This window comes from Pantherophis guttatus, chromosome 9 (genome assembly GCF_059756535.1).
Source record: "Pantherophis guttatus breed Tessera chromosome 9, ASM5975653v1, whole genome shotgun sequence".
Classification (NCBI taxonomy): domain Eukaryota; kingdom Metazoa; phylum Chordata; class Lepidosauria; order Squamata; family Colubridae; genus Pantherophis; species Pantherophis guttatus.
Genome location: NC_142071.1, coordinates 13551546 through 13574822, shown reverse-complemented (window position 1 = coordinate 13574822; position 23277 = coordinate 13551546). Strand labels below are relative to the sequence as shown.

At 42.3% G+C, this 23277-nt stretch overlaps 1 protein-coding gene across 3 annotated transcripts in view; it reads left to right on the top strand.

Annotated features, from left to right (window-relative positions):
* UNC5D (unc-5 netrin receptor D) overlaps positions 1 to 23277 on the top strand; it is a 696347-nt gene that overhangs the window by 20884 nt on the left and 652186 nt on the right. The window lies entirely within an intron of this gene.

Sequence of the window (23277 nt, the reverse complement as noted above, 5' to 3'; positions counted from 1 at the left end):
TTCCTTCCAAATTTCAACAGCATCAGCAATAAAACAGCTATTTTTCTGTTTTTTGTTTCAAGCTTCAGAGATGGGTTTCAGGATGCTCAGCATATGTTCAACATTTCTCTTAAGCCCAATGTTGAGATTTTGGCCATGACAGTGCCATCTATTTTATCTCGATTTTCTTCACAAACTGTCATCAGAATAGGCCAGTTCTTGATATACTGCTCAAAACAGTCCACCACAGAGTTCCATCTAACATCTTGTGGGAGTGTTAGCTTGGTCCCACCCATCCTTTTCAGAGCTGCTGCAGCAAAATGATTGTTATGGAAGTATTTAGCAATTTCAACATTAGTCTTTATTTCTGGAACACTTAAGTCTTTGGCTAAGAGGTGCAGCAAATGAGCACTGCAACCATATGTTATTAGCTTTGTATTCCCTTCCTGCTCTTCTAAATTTTTTCTCATCTTGGATACATTTGCAGCATTGTCTGTGACCAATTGTCTGCATACTAGACATTTGAATTTTTGTTCACATGTTGTTATAGCTTTTACTGCCACTTCTTGTAAGTATTCTGCTGTGTGTGCATTTCCTGACGTATCAATTGTTTGTGCAAGGAAGTCTTTCCCTTCTTCTGTTGTTATTCAAGCACATACAATAGGGTCATTGTGGACATTACTCTACCCATCAATACTTAGGTTAACAATTCTACCCTCCAGAGCTGTTGCACATTGCTCCACTTCTCTGTCATACACTTTATCCAGCAGTTTCCCTGCAACATCTACTCTGCTGGGTGGACTGTATCCTGGACTCAGTGACTGAACCATATTAATAGTAAGTAAGTAAAGCTTTTATTGCGGTCAAAGACCAAATTAAAATACACATAGAAGGGGAGTATAATTTTACAACTATAGATAGATCATGTGACAGTACACCATCTACTGCCTTAGATACACTCTGTACTAACAATACTAGTGATCCTCTGCCATAGGGGTTACCCGTCTCTTCCCCCGTTTTTTTTCAGCCATGACTGCAGCAAAAAAATTTGCCACCTTTGGAGTTATATTGGGGTCTGTGTCCTGGAGTAGGAAATAAAGGCTGAACAGATCAGGTGAACCAGGGAATCTCTGGGAAATAGGAGAAATGAATCTTGATCTGAACGCGACCACATGTTTATTGGACTCGTGTCCCTCCTGGTTGGTACTGGCTTCCCGGGAGGTGACACGAGGCTGGCTCCAGAAGATTGTTAACGCTTCTTTGAGTGAGGGGGTCCTGCCGGCCGCTTTGAAAGAAGCGGTTGTGAGGCCCCTCCTCAAGAAGCCCTCTCTGGATCCGGCTGTTTTGGCTAACTATCGTCCAGTCTCCAACCTTCGCTTTGTTGCGAAGGTTGTTGAGAGTGTGGTGGTGCAACAGCTTCCCCGGTACCTGGATGAAGCTGTCTATCTAGACCCGCTCCAGTCCGGCTTCCGGCCTGGGCACAGCACGGAAACGGCATTGGTCGCGTTGGTGGATGATCTCTGGAGGGCTCGGGATAGGGGTTGCTCCTCTATCCTGGTCCTGTTAGACCTCTCAGCGGCTTTTGATACCATCGACCATGGTATCATGTTGCACCGGTTGGCGGGGTTGGGGGTGGGGGGCACCGTTCTGCGGTGGTTCTCCTCCTACCTCTCTGACCGGTCGCAATCTGTGTTGACGGGGGGGCAGTGGTCGACCCCGAGGCACCTTGCTTGTGGGGTGCCACAAGGGTCGGTCCTCTCGCCCCTTCTGTTCAACATTTATGTAAAGCCGCTGGGTGAGATCATCCGTGGCTTTGGGGTGGAGTTCCATCAGTACGCTGATGACACCCAGCTGTACATCTCCACCCCAGGCCACCCCAACGATGCCCTTGAAGTGATGTCCCAGTGTCTGGAGGCCGTGCGGGCCTGGATGGGGAGAAACAGGCTCCGACTCAACCCCTCCAAGACCGAGTGGCTGTGGCTTCCAGCGTCCCGATATAGCCAGCTGACGCCATCGCTGGCTATTGGGGGCGAATCACTCGCCCCCACGGAGAGGGCTCGCAACTTGGGCGTCCTCCTGGACGCACGGCTGTCTTTAGAAGATCATTTGACGGCCGTGGCCAGGGGGGCTTTTTATCAGGTTCGCCTGATACGCCAGCTGCGCCCCTTTCTAGATTGGGACTCTCTACGCACAGTCACTCAGGCACTAGTCATTTCCCGCCTGGACTACTGCAACGCTCTCTACATGGGGCTCCCCCTGGGGTGCACCCGGAGGCTCCAGCTGGTCCAGAACGCGGCCGCGCGGGGGATTATGGGGGCGACGAGGCGCTCCCATGTGACACCTCTCCTGCGCGAGCTGCACTGGCTCCCAGTGGTCTTCCGGGTGCGCTTCAAGGTGTTGGTGACCACCTTTAAAGCGCTCCATGGCTTAGGGCCGGGGTATTTACGAGACCACCTTCTGCCACCAATAGCCTCCCACCGGCCAGTACGCTCGCACAGAGTGGGCCTCCTCAGGGTGCCGTCCGCCAGACAATGTCGGCTGGCGACCCCCAGGGGGAGAGCCTTCTCTGTGACGGCGCCCACCCTCTGGAACAACCTTCCCCCAGAGTTACGTATAATAACAGACCTCTGGATTTTTCGTCGGGCCCTGAAAACCTATTTATTTCAACAAGCTGGGCTGGCCTGAGTTAAATTTTAAATTGATTTTAAATTGGGTTATCTTAATTTCGGCCAAAATATTTAATTATTTTAATACTGTTCTTAAATTTTGTATGCTTTGTTTTTATCTTGGCTGTGCACCGCCCTGAGTCCTATTGGAGAAGGGCGGTATAGAAATTTAATTAATAATAATAATAATAATAATAATAATGTCTCGGTAGTGGGGACATACGAATATAATGTGGAACAGAGATTCCGGGGATCGGCCAGCACATGTACAATAGATGGATTTTACTCCCCCAGAGAGCGTACTGTCGAAGACACTCGAGGGGATCACATTAAATCGTGCCTTCATAAATGCGAGCCTATGTTTGATAGAGTGTAATGTGGAGAGATAAGGTGGAGGGTGAGGCAAGGGAACAATACCAAGGGAAAACGGTGAGCATGTTTCCGATCCGTTTGCCAGATTTAATTGTCTATAAATGTCATCCAGCTGTTGAAAAATCAACGATTTTGGCAGCATCAGGGCCTAAAGTAAAAGCTTCAATGGGGGAAATCCTGATCTTCAAAAGTTTTGTATGGATATTATGGGCCCAGGAACTATAAAAAGGGTCCCGCCATAGGCATTGGTCTAACCATATTAATGAAATGTGGGTTCTCAGTCAGACGGAAAGAAGAGTTCGTTGCATAAACAAACTGGGCATTTTTTTCATCAGTTAACTCTTTTTCTAATCTGCTACTTTTTATCACAAACTTATCTATGGTGGTTCCAGGAGGGAAGGGTTTTTTCTTTCTTTTAGGTGATAGTGATATGTGGCTGTGGGTGTCTGATGATGATGATGCTAATGAAGCACTATCCTGGATGGATAACTCTGAAACTGTAGAACAGGAAGATGGTGATCTTGAAGGTGGATAGTTTCCAGAATCCATGAATTCCCCTAAACAAAAAAGTCAATTCTGTTATTTTATTGTTTATACAATTTCTGCTTATTGTACAGAGCACTGCCCCAAAAGGAATATTTGCTTTTTTCATAACTGCACCAAATGACAGTAACATGCAGTAATAATAAGAAATATAATTTTGCTCAAACATGACAGTTCAAGGCAGTCTTTAGAAATATGATTCAATAAAAATGTTTACCAACCTGAAGATCCTGCCTGTTCAAATGTGTTTCTTTGGTCATCTTCATCACAGCACTTCTCATGATGTTGCCTCATTCAGGCCACCAGGCCTTGCATTTCTTTGTTGCAGTGTTTGCAGTTTGCATGCATGCCTGCCTTACTGATAGGTAAAGGAACTTCATTAAAATATTGCCAAACTGGGTCTCTTTTATGGCCTGCTGCCATTATAGGTTTTTTCCTCCAAAGAAAGAATGTGATAAACCTCAGGTCATACACACAAAAAGATCCAAAGACTTGTCTGTCTGTGGCTGTGCAATATTGTGCTCAGAAAGTTTCACTTTCATTTTGTACTGCTTGTCTGCTTGCCCCTTCCTCCTCACACTTAGTTTCACTTTCTTCTTGTGCAGATTTATTCCACTCCAAACAATCAGAAAAATATTGTTTCTATTCTATTCACTGAACTTCTTGAAACTTAGCACTGAAGGGGTTGATTCTGTATTCATAGATTTGTAGAACAATAGGATTAAGGTCTTTTTCTCAACTCTGTTCATGTTATAACATTTTTGCTGTGAAGAAGAGGCATGTGATCTCTGCTGAGTCAAATTCAGTTTTGAGAACTGCAAAAGTAAACCAAGCATCTGTGATAATATCTTGTAGGCAGAGAAACTGCCCAATAATCTTACAAAAACCTCTGGAAGAGCATGACATTGTGAATTGATTAATGGAATTTATTTACCAAAAAAATTAAACATATACATCCTTATTCTACATAATTAAAAAACTAATTTATTTCATGATGGAATAACCTTTGGATGGTAATATATTTTCCTCAAAAAGCATTTTATTTAAAAAAATCCAATTTAAATAAAAAAAATCTGATTTAAATCAAAAAAATCCAATTTAAATTAAAAAAAATCCAATTTAAATAAAAAAATCTGATTTTTTTGATTTTTTTAAAAAAAATCATTGATTTTTATCCACCCTGATTCTGATCATGTCAAGGACTATCTGTATCACTCTAATACTATTATTATATACTTGCATTATGATGTCAAAATGCAAGTATATAAGACACAGCATTTGCAGGATGATATCATCATACATGTTTGGGTTTTGGTGTCCCTCATGCCAAGGCCAAAAAGGAAACTCAGAGCTGCAGTGGCTGGTTGCATCATTTGGCCTGATCAAGGATGACTAACAATTAACCATTGCCTTTTGACATTTATCAGTAAGGATAGGAATTTTTACTCCTTCATTTGGTGTCCTTCAGCAATTGTCCCAAAGGTGTTTTTAAAAAGGCAACTGGGCTTTCTTTGGTTTTTTCCCTAAAGACATTTCACTTTTCATCTATGAAGCTTTTTCAGTTCTGTTCAGTTCAGTTCTTCAGAGAACTGAAGAAGCTTCTTGGAAGAAAAGCAAAATGTCTTCAAGGAAAAAACAAAGAAAGGCCTTGTGAAAAGCACCTTTGGGACAACCATGACTGGATGACTGAGAATCTCCATAGACCTTCAGCATTTGTTTCAGTGGTGGGTTTCTACCGGTTCGCCCCGGTTCAAGTGAACCAGTAGTGGTGGCAGGAGGCTCTGCCCACCCGCCCGGACATCATCACGGACGCTCTGTGCATGCACAGAAGGTTCCGTGTATACGCAGAAGCGCCGTGAGTGAAGGAAGCATTCACGCACGGATGCTCCCGGTTCTGAACCGGTAGCAAAGGTAAGTGGAACCCACTACTGATTTGTTTCCTAGCTAAATGGATTTGCAGACCTAAACAAATAAGAGCTGTGTTGGTGCAGTGGTTAGAATACAGTGTTACATGTTAACTCTGCATTTCTACTGCCAGAAATTTGATTCAAGGTTAACTCAGCACTATGAAGTGGTATACAGGTAGTCCTCAATTTACAACAGTTCATTTAATAACTGTTCAAGGTTACAATGGCACCAGAAAAAGTGACTTATGGCCATTTTTCATACTTACAACCATTGCAGCATCCCCATGGTCAGATTATCAAAATTCAGATATTTTGTAAAAGGTTCATATTTATGACAGTTGCAAAGTCCCGGAGACTTTGAGATCAGCTTTTGTGACCTTCCAAGAAGCAAAGACAATGGGAAATGTCAGGGAAAAAACCTGATTATGAGCATAGCTGCACTTAATAACAATTGAACAGACAGCACACCACAAAAAGTCTCACTTTGGGATTCAGAGATTTATTAGAATTTAAAGCATAGCAAACATAAAGCCTTTGCTGTAGGCACATAACATTGCAATGATAGTCAATTGGATAAGCAGTCAAAAGGGATGGCTTGAGGCCGATTGGCAACTACCCACTTTTCAATGTTTCATTATATTGTTGTTTAGTCGCAAAGTCGTGTCCGGCCCATCGCGACCCCATGGACAACATTCCTCCAGGCCTTCCTGTCCTCTACCATCCTCTGGAGTCCATTTAAGCTTACACCTACTGCTTCAGTGACTCCATCCAGCCACTCATTCTCTGTCGTCCCCTTCTTCTGTCCTCAATCTTTTCCAGTATTAGGCTCTTTGTCAGTGAGTCCTTCTTTTTCATTAGGTGGCCAAAATATTTGAGTTTCATCTTCAGGATTTGGCCTTCTAAAAAGCAGTCAGGGTTGGTCTCCTCTAGCATTGATTGGCTTACAATCCAAGGAACTCGCAGGAGTCTTCTCCAGCACCATAGTTTAAAGGCCTCAATTCTTTGGTCTCAGCTTCATTATATATGGTACCTTAAAACGATAGCCTAAAATCTCGCAGGATTGGCCCTCCACTCTATCGAGGGCCTACCTCGATGATGGGTTTTGGAACCCCGAGAGGTGGCATGCGGTGAAGAGGGGGCTGAGAGTTTTTTTAAAATTGTCATTAGCCAATCTTTTAAGGGGTTTTTGGGGCGGTGGGTTGTTTGGCGAAGGAGAGGGAGGGTGATTTGTTAGAGGGGAGGCCAGGTCCGGCACAGGGTCACGTTCTGGGAGGTGTGGAGCGGGGAGTGGAGGGGGTTAGTGTTGGTAGGGAGGAGGGCGATTCCATCAGGACTGTGGGTGGTAGGGGCAGTTATGGTGGGAGCAGGGGGCCATATTGTGTTATGGGGGCATGCATCCGCTGTCTCCAAGCGGTGGCGTGCTCCGGCCCCCAATGCTCTTATCGTTCTCTGGGTTGTTCAGAGTCTCAGAGCCCGGGTCTTAGGCTGATGTTGTGCAACACCAGGTCCGTGGTCAACAAAGCCCCCCTCATTTGCGAGCTGATTCAGGAAGGGGGAGCGGACCTGGCAGGTATTACAGAGACCTGGTTGTGCCATGGGGGGTCCCCCTCATAGAGGTGTGCCCACCGGGTTTCCACGCATTCCATCAGCCAAGGGCCCAGGGTAGGGGTGGGGGATGGCGGTTATTGTAAAGGAAGGTCTCGATCCTAGGGAGGCCACTGTACCTCAGATAGCCAGATGTGAGTCTCTCCTTGTGAAGTGGGGCCATGGGATGCAGGTGGGCTTGCTGATTGCGTACCTGGCTCCCTGCTGCATGGCAGCGGCCCTGCCCGAGCTCCTCAATGTTATAGCCGGGGTGGCGGTTGATACTCCCAGGTTTTTGGTCATGGGGGATTTCAACCTGCCGTCCATTGGTGAAACATCTGAGGTGGCTCAGGAGTTCATGGCTTCCATGACAGCCATGGACCTGACCCAGTTAATTCATGGCCCTACTCACACAGGAGGACCACTCTGGACTTGGTTTTTGTCTCTGGTCAGTGGTTGAATGGTCTAGATACAGGGGATATAGCCATCGAACCCTTGTCATGGTCAGACCATTCTCTCCTTAGGCTTGACTTTCTGACCGCTACACCCCACCACAGGGAGGCAGAACTGACCAGGTGGTTCTGCCCCAGGCACCTGATGGATCCTGATAGGTTCCAAATGGAGCTTGGGCCATTTCCTGAGACTCTGGCTCACAACCCGACGAAAGACCTGGTGGCCGCCTGGGATAGGGTGGCCGCTGGTGCTTTAGATCGGGTCGTGCCTTTGTGGCCTCTGACCCAGCGCTGAACCTGGCCAGCTCCTTGGTTCTCCAAGGAGCTGAGGGAGATGAAGCACCAGAAAAGACACCTAGAGAGTAGTTGGAGGGCTAGTCATTCCGAATTCGACCAAACACTAGTGAGGTCTTATATCAAGACCTACTTAGTGGCGATAAAAGTGGCGAAGTGTAACTACTTTTCCACTCTTATCACATTGGCAGATAACCGCCCAGCTGCCTTGTTTAGGGTGACCCGCTCCCTTCTCTACCTGGAGCGCGGGAAGACCCCTTGCAAGGGCGAGCTGAGGATTTTGCGTGTTATCTGCACGATAAAATTGCTCAAATTCAAGAAGGCTTGGACTCTGACTGGGTGGGTTCAGGCAGGATGTCTGAGGTGGGTCTTGAGAATGTTATCTGGGATGAGTTTGACCCTGTGACTCCTGAGGACGTGGACAGGTTGCTGGGGAGGTTGAACGCAACCACATGTTTATTGGACCCCTGTCCCTCCTGGCTGGTGCTGGCTACCCGGGAGGTTACACGAGGCTGGCTCCAGAGGATTATTAACGCTTCTTTGAGTGAGGGTTTCCTGCCCCCCACCTTGAAAGTGTCAAGTTTCTGAAAGATGCCCTAATTAATTCATGAGCCATGATCCAAATTTCAAAAGAAATATAGTGATTTATTGGGAGCAACATTCCGGCAATACTCAGATGCAGTCAGGACTGATTCCACGTAGATTTACGTTCCCCTATGACCCTGTCTCTCCCCTCCTCTCTGGCCATGTCATAAATCACATTTTCCAATTAACCACTTTGGCTGGCTGTGAAACCTAACACCCTCCTTCTGATTGCGGTCAGAAAAATGTATGGAATTCACTTCAGTTCTCCCTCCCTCCTGCTCATGGCAACTTGAAAGCTTTGCAAGTTGACAGAAAGAGGCGGTGGTGAGGCCCCTCCTAAAGAAGCCCTCTCTGGACCAGGCTGTTTTGGCAAACTACCGTCCAGTCTCCGACCTTCGCTTTGTGGTGAAGGTTGTTGAGAGTATGGTTGCGCGACAGCTCCCACAGTACCTGGATGAAACTGTCTATCTAGATCCATTCCAGTCCAGCTTCAGGCCTGGGTACAGCACGGAAACGGCATTAGTCGCATTGGTAGATGATCTCTGGAGGGCTCGGGACAGGAGGTGCTCCTCTATCCTGGTCCTATTAGATCTCTCAGCGGCTTTTGATACCATCGACCATGGTATCATGCTGTGCCGGCTGGAGGGGTTAGGAGTGGGAGGCACCGTGTTACGGTGGTTCTCCTCCTATCTCTCCGACCGGTCACAGTCCATGTTGGCAGGGGGGCAGAGGTCGATCTCAAGGCACCTTGTTTGTGGGGTGCCGCAAGGGTCGGTCCTCTCGCCTCTCCTGTTCAACATTTATGTGAAGCCGCTGGGTGAGATCATCCGTGGTTTTGGGGTGCAGTGCCATCTGTACGCTGATGACACTCAGCTGTACATCTCCACCCCAGACCACCCCAATGATGCCCTTGAAGTGATGTCCCGGTGCCTGGAGGCCGTGCGGGTCTGGATGGGGAGGAACAGGCTCCGACTCAACCCCTCCAAGACCGAGTGGCTGTGGTTGCCGGCATCCCGATATAGCCAGCTGGTGCCATCGCTGGCTATTGCGGGTGAGTCATTGGCCCCCACGGAGAGGGCCCATAACTTGGGCATCCTCCTGGATGCACGGCTGTCTTTAGAAGAGCATATGATGGCCGTGGCCAGGGGGGCTTTTTATCAGGTTTGCCTGATATGCCAGTTGCGCCCCTTTCTGGATCGGGACTCCTTATGCACGGTCACTCATGCCCTCGTTACTTCCCACCTGGACTACTGTAATGCTCTCTACATGGGGCTCCCCTTGAGGAGCACCCAGAGGCTCCAATTGGTCTAGAATGCAGTCGCGTGGGTGATTATGGGGTGACATGGCGCTCCCATGTAACACCTCTCCTGCGCAAGCTGCACTGGCTTCCGGTGGTCTTCCGGGTGCACTTCAAGGTTTTGGTTCTCACCTTTAAAGTACTCCATGGCTTAGGGTCTGGATATCTATGAGACCACCTTCCGCCACCAATAACCTCCCACCGTCCAATACGCTCCCACAGAGAGGGTCTCCTCAGGGTGCCGTCGGTCAAGCAATGTCGACTGGTGACCCCCAGGGGGAGAGTCTTCTCTGTGGGGCCACCCGCCCTCTGAAATGAACTACCCCCAGGAATACGACTAATCCCGGACCTCCGTACTTTCCGCCCGGCTCTGAAGACTTTCTTGTTTCAGTGAGCCGGGCTGGCTTAAGATTTTAATTGATTAATTTTATGGGTAAGGGGTTTTACAGTTGGGAAGCCAAATTGATTTAATTATTTTTTAAATTATTTTAATTTTCATACTGTATGTATTTTAACCTTGGCTGTTCACCGCCCTGACTCCTTCAGGAGAAGGGCGGTATAAAAATTTAATAAATAAATAAATAAATAAATAAATAGCCCACGTCCTTCAAAATTCTGCCAGTCTGCGATAGCAACCAGGCCAGTTTCCTGTTCTGCCATTCCATCTGTTACAACATAGGTATTTTTACATGAGTGACCATCATAAATTCCTATTTTTTCCCGGCCTTGGCCTACCACATCTTGCCAACTAAGCAATCTTCCTGCTTGCAAGACACAATTTCAACTTGCACAACACAATTTTCACATACTCAAGTCACAATCTCATCACACAGGCATCAGCAATCCCTCATTATTCAATCAATGATATTCTGTGTGCCAAATCCGTGACCCCTCAAAGCCTCAGATACATTCATTATTTCTAATATCTTTATTATATAATACTCAGGTTAATAAGTTTTACCTCAAGGCAGCTAAAGTATATTTAGGAGACTGAAATAGGGTACAACATTAATAACACAGCAGGGAAAGTTTTATGTTAAAATTTTATTTTATGTTTCTCACAGTAATCCAGATTCACTTAACAACCATGTTACTAACTTAACAAATGCAATGATTCATTTAACACCTGTGGCAAGACAAGTCATAAAATGCGGCAAACTCATTTAACAAATGTTTCACTTAGCAAAATCAATTTTGAGCTCAATTGTGGTTGTAACTCGAGGACTACCTGTATAAGTCTAAGTGCTATTGCTTTTAGAAGACTCTAAGCTTCCTTCAGTACTGTGAAACAGCAGTGAAATTTATTCCTTTCAAGCATGATGGATAGTGAGGGTGAAACTCTTCCTAAGAAAACTTGTAAGCCATCACTGACAATAATTGAGAAAGTATCCTATATTAGGTGAAAAAAGCATCTTACCACTTTATGAAATATAGCTTGAAATTTGCTGCCCTGATGTTACAGTGGAAGTACTGGTATTAAAGACTCTGTCAAAAATGAATGAGTGCAGTGTGTAACCTTTTTAATTTTTTTTTCTTTTTGAAAAAAAACTGAGTGGAAGCTAATGCATAGGAAATCACCAGAGAAATAAACAGGGTTGTGACAGACAAAAGCAACATTGTGACAGACAAAAGCAACATTTCAAAGCATTTGAACTTTTTTTTAAAAGAAACAATCTTTGGGATCAAAACCTGAGTGTAAATTTTTTAAAAGTCACAAGAATAAAGAATAGTGTTTGTTTTATACCATTTTGCTTTTAATTCTGTGATTGGATCATTTTTGTAGTATGATCAAGGTCTTTCAGGATATCATCATCATGAGACTAAAGTCTTTTAAATGAACTTTTGCAACAAAACTCAAATCCCCCTGCTCTGTAGTGCTGATCACTTTATTTTATCCTACAGCATTTTTTGTTATCCATAAAATATTCAGAGCCAAATGTCTGCTGAGCCTTAGAAATTACAGGTGGCACTTGGCTTCTTGTGATGAAATTCTGTGTCATTTAAAGGGAGTAGTATAAAATGCAGTAAAAGACACAAGAGTGGCATAAACCTTTCAGTAATTGAGTAAACATTGGGTGTAGGTGTCAGATCTGCCATCAAACCACTTCAGCCCTGCTTCACTTCGCTTTGATGGCAGCCTTTCATAAAATGTGGAGAGGGGAATGGGAAGGTAGGGAGTGGGGATGATGAACCAAAGATGTTATCCAGAGACAACGGTTGAAAGATCCAAAAGAACATCCAAGCTGGAACAGTAGGAACTTAAATATACATGAGGGGACCTTGGTGGTCCCTAAGTTTGGTTGTTTTCTTGCAGACATTTCATTACACAAACTTGCATCATCAATGCAAACAACCAAACTTAGAGGGCACCAAGGAGTCTTCATTTCTGGTTTAGGCCCAGGATATTTGGCGGACCATCTGCTGCCAGCAACAGCTGCCCATCGCCCGGTGCGTTCTCACAGGGAGGGCCTGCTCCAGGTGCCGTCAGCTAGACAGTGTCGGCTGGCGACCCTCAGGGGTAGAGCTTTCTCTGTGGGCGCGCCCACCCTTTGGAATCAACTTCCCCTGGGGTTCCAGTTGGCTCCTGACCTTTGCACCTTCCGCCGCGAATTAAAAACATGGTTGTTTACATCGCCCAGCCTGGACTGAGAGGGTTTTTAGATTTTGGGGGGGTTACTATAAATTATACATTATGTATTTTATATTTTTAACTGGTTGTTTTATTGTTGTGAGCCGCCCTGAGTCCTCAGAGATAGGACGCCATATAAATTTTATTAAATAAATAAATAAATAAATAAATAAATAAATAAATAAATAAATAAATAAATAAATAAATAAATAAATTTCTACCCCAAACTTCAACCTTCTCCTTTATATGTTCAGTATGTGTGTTTGTGTCTGTGTCTGTGTATCTCTATATACGTAAGGAACCCCTCCCATCTCACTGATTTCTAAAATCTCTTAGTTTCATCTGTGCATCTTGGAAGTCCTCAAAATATCTTCTCTCTCATTCTTACATTTTACTGTACAGTTGATAAAGACAACTCCATGAGAACTTTTACATACTGTACTAAGAATGCATCCTGATCTTCAGCAAGGAGAAAACTGATGAGTCCTCTTCCCTCAGTAGACCAGTTATGTGATACCACTTGCTCCAGCCATTAGTAGGAAATGATTAGAAGAATTAGAAAAATCTTGCATCTTAAGGTTACAGAAGTTCATAAATACTACTGCCTGACTCCAATGATTTCTATAATAGGTATAAAATATTCTAGGTTAGAGAGAGGCTGTGTAAAATCAAGGTTTATTTATGCCTCATCCTTGTATGAATGAACATGCTTGTTCTATGGGCATTCATGTACAGATTCAGATATTTTGACTCTCTGGGGTGGCTGAAGCTTTGTGGCCATGTCTTTTGCTTCAGATGGACCTAAATCAAAAGCACCTCTGCTACTGAAGCATTAGTTTCTTTATGAAAAGAATTGCTTTGCTTTTTGTGGGAAGCTATAGAACAATGTGGAAATGGGAAGAGGAATAAAACAGGCTTATGATTGAATGCAAAAATGAATGTGCACCTGATAATGACCAATTTTATATGTCCCTGGATGTTGAAGTTTACAGCTGCATTCATTTCCATATCAACACATTGGCTGCACTTGGAAGTTAGACAAAACTATTGTTTAGGGAGCCGTGATCAAGATTGGCTTCCTGCTGGGATTTCAGACTTTTCCCCCTTCTCAATGAAGTATTCAGTTGCTATCAGAAACTAAGCAATCAAGGCTCTCCTTGTTCATTTGAACTAAACAGCTCCCATAGATGAATCAGAAAAATGCTTGCAGGTGGTGGTAACATTGGCAAAACTGTTGCAAGGTGTTTACTAGATGGTTTCTTCCAGTTCCTGGGGTGGTGGTGGTAATGGTTGACAGCTGTGTATGCTAAGGCTGATCAGATTTGATAGGACCATGTGCTAGCACGGCATCCTTGCACTCAACTACTGATATCATGTATTTTTGCAATCATATTTAAGGTTATTTAGAAATGTCTCTTTCCAATTCAGCACTCTCTTGGAAAACAGTGGGAAGACTTTTAGGAATCCTTATGGAAACATAAGCAAAACAGTAGGTGGAGAAGAGGTGGCCCAGTGAACAATGATGCATTATGATATTTATACAGCATGTTTTCTGGAGAAAGTGAATAGGATGTTGGAGGTTTTGTGCTGTTTTTAATTACATTGTCTCAGCAGGTGATAATATCTGACTGAGCTTTCCTGAGCTCAGAAGTTAAGCAAGTTCAGCCTGGTTATTACTTGGGAAAGATACTCAAGGAAATCCAGGAATTCTATTGGGGAGTTTGAAAACAGAGTGAAAGGAAGCTGTGGCAAAATCCAGAGGCAATCATTTCCCTTGCAGTTGCCCAGATAATTTAATTGATATGTACAGGAATTGAGTTTGACTAAAAGAAAAAAATGATACCTGAGATTATTCTGAACTGTGTAATACTTTCTCATATAACAGCTAATTAACTTTTGGAATTTGTTACCATTAGTTGGGGTACTGATCACCAAGGGCAAGGACAAACTCATGAAGGCAGAATTTACTACAGATAGTTCTCAACTTACAATAGTTCATTTAGTGAGTGTTCAAAGTTACAATGACAAAAAAGTGACTTATGACTGTTTTTCACACATTGCAGCAGCATCCTCATGGTCACATGATCAAAATTTTGACACCTTTGCAACTGACTCATATTTATGGCTGTTGCAATATCCCAGGATTGTGTGATCACCTTTTAAAACATTCTGACAAGCAAAGTCGATGGGGAAGCCAGATTGATTTAACCGCCATGTTACTAGCTTAACAACTGCAGTGATTCATTTAACAATGGTGGCAAGAAAGGTTGTAAAATGTAAAGCTCACTTAACAAATGCCTCACTTAGCAACAGAAATTTGGGGCTCAAATGTGGTTGTAAGTTGAGGACTACTTATATATGTCTGAAAGGTTACGTGATTCTGTTTTAATATGGGCATATCTCTCTCTAATCAATTAGTTAATTGCCTGAATGGTTGTCTTGCGGTTTTGACACATAATTTTTATGCATGTCATAAGGCCCAGATGCCATTAGGTGGATCACCTACATATTGAAAGGACAGTGAATCTTGAATAGTCATCTTCTTAGGTTATGATAAATAACTCGCTTCCTATTGGTGTGTTTTGGCTAGTAACAGGATATGGGAATTCTGTAGGCAGGGAAAATAGAACATATACGAAAAGTGGATTACAGGATTTCCAGGATAAAGAGACACGAGGTGAAAGACAGACGTTTTCTCCTGTAAACCTTCAGGGCATTACTTTCCCATTTCAAAGTCTTGATTTGCATAAATTAGACAAGCAGCGCCTTGTAAATAATGGTAAAATTAACAGATTATGTATTTAATAAAATCAAATCCTTTATTAAAAGTAGGCGTTGACTTACAACCATCCATTTAGAAACCATTCAAAATTATAGCAGCACTGAAAAAAGTGACTTCTAGGCAATCCTCCAATTTATGATAGTCATATGATCAAAATTTGGTGCTTGGCAACCAGTGTATATTTACAACAGTTGCACATGTGACCTTCCCAATGGGCTTCTGATAAGCAGAATCAATGCAGGAATTTGCTTAATGTCTGTATGATTCACTTAAAAACTGCAGTGATTATCTTAACAACTTTGGGGGAAAAAACACCTGAGCATGACTTTCTTAACTGCCACTGATATTCTGGTCCCAACTGTGGTTGTAAGTCACTTGTTTAAGCATTTGACGCTCCATTTGTGAACTCTCATTCTATTGTTTATGTCATCACCGTCCTTTTTTTAATCACCAGTTTAAGGTGACTTTTTGAAGTCAATTGCTGTGGCTGTGTTCCAAAACATTTCTTCCATTTAGCTGTTGTTTTTGCTTAGTGGAAGTGTAAATAGGAAAATTGTTTCCTCTTTGAGTCTGCATTTGTCCTGGAGCTTTTATGCTCATGCACACAGATAGGGACAGTGGTGGGATTCAGCTGGTTCCCACCACTTCGGGAGAACCAGTTGTTAACTTTCTGAGCAGTTTTGCAAACTGGTTGTTGGAAGAAATCATTAGGGCAGAGAACCGGTTGTTAAATTACTTGAATTCCATCACTGGATAGGAACCTCTGTGGGCAGGCAGAAAGAAAAAAGAAAAAATTAAACCTTGCAAAGGAAGAATCGAATTCTACCATGTAGCTTATGCTAAAAAGAAATGCATAAGTCCCTGTTTCCATTTGGTGGCAGTATCTAATATTGCCAAACTCAGCCTATTGCTTGATGCTACGGCTTGCCATCTTAATAACTCGCCTGTTGATGTTCACATACTGAAACAGAGAACTCAAGCCTTGTCCTGTGTCAACTGAGCTACCAAATAAAAATTGAATAGGATGAATAAAATCTGTCATCATCAATAAATCTAAGGGAATTATCATTCCATTACTACTAATAGATTTTTCCCAAATATAATTCTGCTACTTGATTTGCCTATTCCTATAAGACTGTTAGATAACTAAGTTAAATGTATTATTTAAATATTCTGGCTTCTTTTTAATCACTCTGTGGGCTGTGGGTTAATCATCTATCTTTTAAGTTCTCACTTAGCCATGGTTTAATTCTTGGAATGTCACTTTGTTTTGCTTCTGGGGTTTGCTTGTGGTAAGAATAGGAGAAAACATGTTTGTTTCCTGACCTTAAGTAAGAGTAGTCCTTACTAGCTCTAGGCAAGGTGACCCACATTCACCTGGATGCAGAGCTTTGCTGCATGGAGGGGATATGATTGTCAAAGCAACAAAGTGATGTGCTTTGCTTCTGTGAAGGATGTCATGCTTCATTGATCTTCTATATTTTTTACCTCTGTCATTTATACAGAGAAGTACAAAGAGGTATTAGAAGAAGTTAACAGGTTTTGCTCTTGTGCATAAGTCTCTTCTGACCTTTGCAAATGCCTGAGGATGCTTTGGCAGCTGCTGATGGAGAAGGTTAAAGAATCTCCTTGCACTCTTTTCTAGTCACAAGCATAAAAAGTTGAAGGGACTTTTTTTTTTGCACAAAGACTTTTCTTTTTGCCCATTAATTCCCACAATGGAGGAGTGGATGTGGAGGTAATGGAGTAAGCAGAGATGGAGAATCTGTTTTATCAAAGAGAAGAATTTATCTAGTTTTGTTTCTATTTTGAAACCGCTTCTGGACTTTTAGCTCACTGGAAAAAAAAAACCCTTTGATTTTAGGCTTTGGTGATTAGAATAATTTTGTTACTATGGAAATGTTGTGAAATGTGAACCAAAAGGTTGAAGTATAGTGTATGTGTGTATTTTCATTCATTCATTCATTCTAGCCATTGTCTATCCACTGCAGGATGAAGGCCTCTTCTGCATGTTTCCAAACAATATGGTCTTAAGCCAGTTGTTGTTGTTAGTTGCAAAGTCGTGTCCGATCCATTGCGACCCCATGGACAACGTTCCTCCAGGCCTTCCTGTCCTCCACCATCCTCTGGAGTCCATTTAAGCTTATGCCTATAGCTTCAGTGACTATATCCAGCCACCTCGTTCTCTGTTGTCTCCTTCTTCTTCTGCCCTCAATCTTTCCCAGCATTAGGCTCTTCTCCAGTGAGTCTCATTAGGTGGCCAAAATATTTGAGTTTCATCTTCAGGATCCAGCCTTCTAAAAAGCAGTCAGGGTTGATCTCCCCTAGGACTGACCAGTTTGATCGCCTTGCAGTCCAAGGGACTCGCAGGAATCTTCTCCAGCAACATAATTCAAAGGCCTCAATTCTTTCGCGCTCAGCCTTTCTTATGGTCCAACTTTCACAATCTTACATTGCAACTGGGAACACCATAGCCTTGACTATACGCACTTTTGTTGGCAGGGTGATGTCTCTGCTTTTTAGGATACTGTCTAGATTTGCCATAGCTTTCCTCCCCAGCAGCAACCGTCTTTTAATTTCTTGGCTGCAGTACCCATCTGCAGTCATCTTGGAGCCCAGGAAAATAAAATCTGTCACTACCTCCATTTCTTCCCCATCTATTTGCCAGGAATTGAGAGGGCCAGATTCCATGATCTTAGTTTTCTTAATGTTGAGTTTTAAGCTAACTTTTGCACTCTCCTTCTTCACCCACATCAAGAGGCTCTTTTGTTCCTCTTCACTTTCTGCCATTAGAGTGGTATCATCTGCATATTTGAGGTTGTTGATATTTCTCCCGGCAATCTTAATTCCAATTTTTGATTCATCTAGCCCCACCTTTCTCATGATGTGCTCTGCATATAAGTTAAATAGTCAGGGCGACAGTATACAGCCTTGATGGACTCCTTCCCAATTTTGAACCAATCAGTGGTTCCGTGTCCAGTTCTCACTATTGCTTCTTGACCTGCATATAGGTTTCCCAAGAGACAAATAAGTTGGTCTGGTACTCCCATCTCTTTAAGAACTTGCCACAATTTGTTGTGATCCACAATCAAAGGTTTTAGCATAGTCAATGAAGCAGAAGTAGATGTTTTTCTGGAACTCCCTAGCTTTCTCCATGATCCAGCGCATGTTGGCAATTTGATCTCTAGTTCCTCTGCCTCATCGAAACCCTGCCTGTACTTCTGATAGTTCTCAATCCACATACTGCTGGAGCCTAGCTTGTAGGATTTTAAACATAACTTTACTAGCATGTGAAATGAGTGCAATGATATGATAGTTAGAGCATTCTTTGGCATTGCCTTTCTTTGGAATTGGAATGTAAACTGACCTTTTCCAATCCTGTGGCCACTGTTGAGTTTTCCAAATTTGCTGGCAAATTGAGCGTAGCACTTTTACTGCATTATCTTTTAAGATTTTGAATAGCTCAGCTGGAATACTGTCACTTCCACTAGCTTTGTTGTTGTTCAGACTTCCTAAGGCCCATTTAACTTCATGTTCTAGGATGTCTGGCTCGAGGTCAGTGACCACCCCATCGTGGTTATCAGGGATGTTAATGTCATTCTTGTATAGTTCTTCTGTGTAATTTTGTCACCTCTTCTTAATCTCTTCTGCCTCTGCTAGGTCCCTGCCATTTTGGTCCTTTATCATGTCCATCTTTGCATGAAACATTCTCTTTATATCTCCAAATTTCTTGAAGAGATCTCTGGTCCTCCCTATTCTATTGTTTTTTTCTATTTATTTGCACTGTTCATTTAAAATGCATTCTTATCTCTTCTAGCTATTCTCTGGAATTCTAAAGTTTCAGTTGGGTGTATCTTTCTCTGTACCGGTCTACTCATTTGTTTTTGGAGGCACCAGTCTACCACTACACTGCCTTTTAACACTGATCAGTTGTAGGGCAGCTCTTTGAAGCTCCGCGGCAAGAGTTTAAACAGCTTTTTCCTTCTAGCCGATCAAGTGGGACTCAGGAGGCAGCAATAGATTGGGGGTGGGGCCAAATAAAAGGTAAGAATAACGTGGGGGATGGGGGGAAGAACCGGTTTGGTGACATCATATCGTCACTGCTACCTGGCCGAACCGGGAGGAATCCCCCATGATGATAAGGACATCATTTTTTGGTGTTAATTCTATAAGGTGCTGTAGGGCTTCTTAGAACCGGCCAATTTCATCCTCTTCAGCACCAGTGGTTGGGGCATAGACTTGGACTACTGTGATATTGAATGCTTTGCCTTGGATTCAAACTGAGATCATTCTGTAATTTGGGGGATTGTATCTCAGTATTGCTTTTCCTAATCTTTTATTGACCATGAAAGCTACTCCATTTCTTCTGAGGGATTCTTGCCCGCAGTAGTATACCTGATGGTCATCTAAATTAAATTCACCCATTCCTGTCCATTTTAGTTCGCTGATTCGTAAGATGTCAATGTTCAGTTTTTTCATGTCTTGTTTGACCACGTCCAGCTTGCCTTGATTCATGGATCTTACATTCCAGTTCCTATGGAGAAAAAATCTTTACAGCATCGGACTTTCCTTTTACCACCAGATGCATCTACAGGTGAGCGTCTTTTCGGCTTTGGCCCAGTCGCTTCACTCTTTCTGGCGCTATTAGTACTAGCTCTCTGCTCTTCCCCAGTACTGGAAGTTAACTCCTACAAAGAGAAACTTGGTGTATTTAGCCCTGCATTGAGAAAACCAGTTGGGGATATCCCCAATGATCAGTTATCTTAAAAGGTGTCACACAGATGCCTAAAACCTATTTTCAGAGTCAGGAAACTGAATAATTTTCTCAACTTATAGAAAACTAGATTTCAGTGAAATGATAGGAAGGAAGGAAGGAAGGAAGGAAGGAAGGAAGGAAGGAAGGAAGGAAGGAAGGAAGGAAGGAAGGAAGGAAGGAAGGAAGGAAGGAAGGAACATTTGACTATGAAATGAATGGGAGTTGAAGTTTGCACATCTTAAAGTTGCCAAGTTTGAGAAACATTAGGATTTTCTTCACACAGACCTGCATTGAATTATAACCTGTCCTCAATTGTCATCCACAGCATTCAGAGTGTAGTAGGTCAGCAGTAGTAATACTTGGGGAACTGCTGGAAACATCCGAACCAGATGCACATGCAGGGGAGAAATGATGCTCATGAAGACCCGAGGGAGATAAAAGGTAGATTCCTGAACAAATGACATGTTTTGCTGGGCTTCTGGAGGAATAGTTGCTTTTTCTAAGTGAGCAATATTGGTAAATTCACTCAATGCCTCTGTAGGTGCTGCGTTTTGAAATTCAGGGCTGCTCTTTCAGTCGTCTTTTATTCTTTAGAAATACAGTATGACAGTGCTCAAGAGCTTTCATACTTTGAAAGGGCAATAGTGGCTTCAGCAAAAGAGAAGAGTGCAGCAAAACAAAAAAATTTAGGTTTTTTTTTTTTTATGAAAGGACTTCCATTGAAATGTAGAACTAAGTATCCTAGGTCCACTTGCTGTATTGGTCAGGTGTGCAGCTGCCTTCAGAAGTGCAGCTTCTGTGAGTGCAGAAGTGCAGCTTCTGTGAGAGAGCTGTCCTCTGTAAGAGCAGCCTCCATCAGGCAAAACTTAATTTCTCCTTTGCAATTGAGGGATGGACTTTTCCTTGCTTGCCTTGTTTTGAGTTCTAGAAGTTAAATTATATATTTAAAACGAATGCACAAAGCCACATTTGGAAAGCTGTTTCTATTCTCTTTGCTAGCACTTTGCCAACATATAATCCTCTTAGGACCAATTGCAACTACAGATAGTCCTCAACCATTGTGCCCAAGACATCCACCACTAAGCAGTGCATCATTAAGTGAGTCAAACCTGATTTTAGAACCTTTTTTGCTTCAATAGTTAAACAAATCCTATGTCCTTAAGCAAACCCAGCTTTCCCCATTGATTTTACTTGTTGGAAGCCCACTGAGAAGGTTGTAAATTGCAATAGTAATAGCACTTAGACTTACCGTGAGTAATGCTTCATAATTTACAGAGTATTCTAAATGGTTTACAGAGTCAGCATATTGCCCCCAACAATCTGGCTCCTCATTTTTCTGACCTCGGAAGGATGGAAGGCTGAGTCAACTTTGAGCTGGTGAGATTCGAACTGCCAAATTGCAGCCAGCAGTTAGCAGAAGTAGCCTGTAGTGCTGCATTGTAACCACTGCGCCACCATGGCTGGCGAAAGAGCTGTGGTGAGAGAGGGAGAGGGGGAGAGGGGAGAGAGGGAGAGGGAGAGAGAGATTGCACTTCTAGTGGTAGAAAAGAAATAGTGGCTTTCTGTTATGTACATAGATTAAATCTGTACTCTTTTTGTAGGTTTTTCGGGCTGCATATAAATGAAGCTTAATTAAAATACAAAATATGGGCATGCATAGGAACATTTTCCCCAGACACCCTGACTGATCTGTCTGCTTGCAAAGTCTATTGAACAGTTAGGATGAAGATCACAAAAAGAAATATGTATACACAGTTCTCCATGATGGGGGCACTATGCTGACTGAAAATTAGGAGTTACTGATGGGGTTCTATCTGTTGAGATAGGTGGATGAATTCATTCTGATGTGCTGTCATTAAATCCATTAATGATCCATTAAAGATGGTTCTATTAAGATGCATATTGCAGATGAATGGGAAGTTGAAATATGCTGGTTCTATATCACAATATAGCTTACCTATATGTGTTTTATCATGTTAGTGAATTCAGTTGTTATACAGATAGTGCTTAGCTTATGACCACAATTAGGCCCAAAATTTCTATTGCTAAGAGAGACATTTGTTAAGTGAGCTTTGCCCCATTTTGTGCCTCCTTTCTTACCACAATTTTTAAGTGAATCATTGCAGTTGTTCAGTTAGTAACACAGTTGTGGCTTCCCGATTGACTTTGCTTGTCAGAAGATCGTAAAGGGGGAATCACATGGATCTGGGACACTGCAACTGTCATAAATATGAACTGAATTTGAAGGATCTGAATTTTGATCTCATAATAAAGGGGATGCTGCAATGGTTTAAGTGTGAAAAATGGTCACAAATCACTTTTTTCAGTGCTGTTATAACTTTGAAAGTCACTGAATGAACTGTTGTAAGTTACGGACTACCTGTATTTAAATCTTACCTATGACTTAATATATGGAATGCATTATATAAAGTAAATAATGGCTTGGAATAGTATTTATAACTTGACATATGGCATCTGTAATACATTGAACAAAGGTCATGAAAGAAGCAACATCTGAACTAGCATTTTCATGATCGTTAGCATGATTCAAACATTCAACTATATTAGATTGCTTGATTTTCTGCATTTATATTGAAGGAGAAAAAACATTTGATAATATTATGAGAGTTGGGGTATTTTTTCCGCATCAGAGGGGATAATTGCTACTTGCCATACAGTATATATTCAGGGTTAGTTTTTAATACATTAGAATAATAATATTTTGCACATAGAAAAAAATCTAAGGATTTTAAAAAGAATCTCTTTGGATTTTAATGGGTTGTAGTTTGTAGACACTGTTAGATACAAAAGCAATTGATACATAAAGGGGACTTCCTACAGTTTCTCCAGGGTTGAAATGGTCAGAGACATAACTCATATTCTCATGTAGATGAGAAGATCAGAACCTTAATTATATTAGAGACAATACAGTGCTGTCTTCAGAGAGCTGGAACATCTGGTTGCAATAAAGCTTAAGCTTCTCAAAGCTCACTTGCATTCCATTAAACAATTGTAAACAAGCTAGTTTTTTTCATACCATGGAAGTTGAAAGATTTACAGGAAAAATCATAGAAAATGCTTTTACATTCATAAAGATCCAGAATTATTCGTCTGTCTAAATATTAGAGAAGTTAATGTGGCAGAATCATTTGCCCTCTTCTGGAACTCTTGTATGATTAAAGAAACATACATAGGAACAGTTCTTTCTGTAATACTATGAAAGGGGATAATAAATATAAGATGGCTTTGCCAAAATATGAACATATTTTGAATTTTGGTATCAGTGTTGACTATAGATAACATTTATAGTATCTCCATTATAAGTATTTCAGTGTCGGAAGTTTCTTCTCCTCTTATTTAAATATGTTGGTTTCTACTACTTTAGCATCTATTTCCAAACAGTGGCTAGACTTGCACTGTTTATAGGTAAT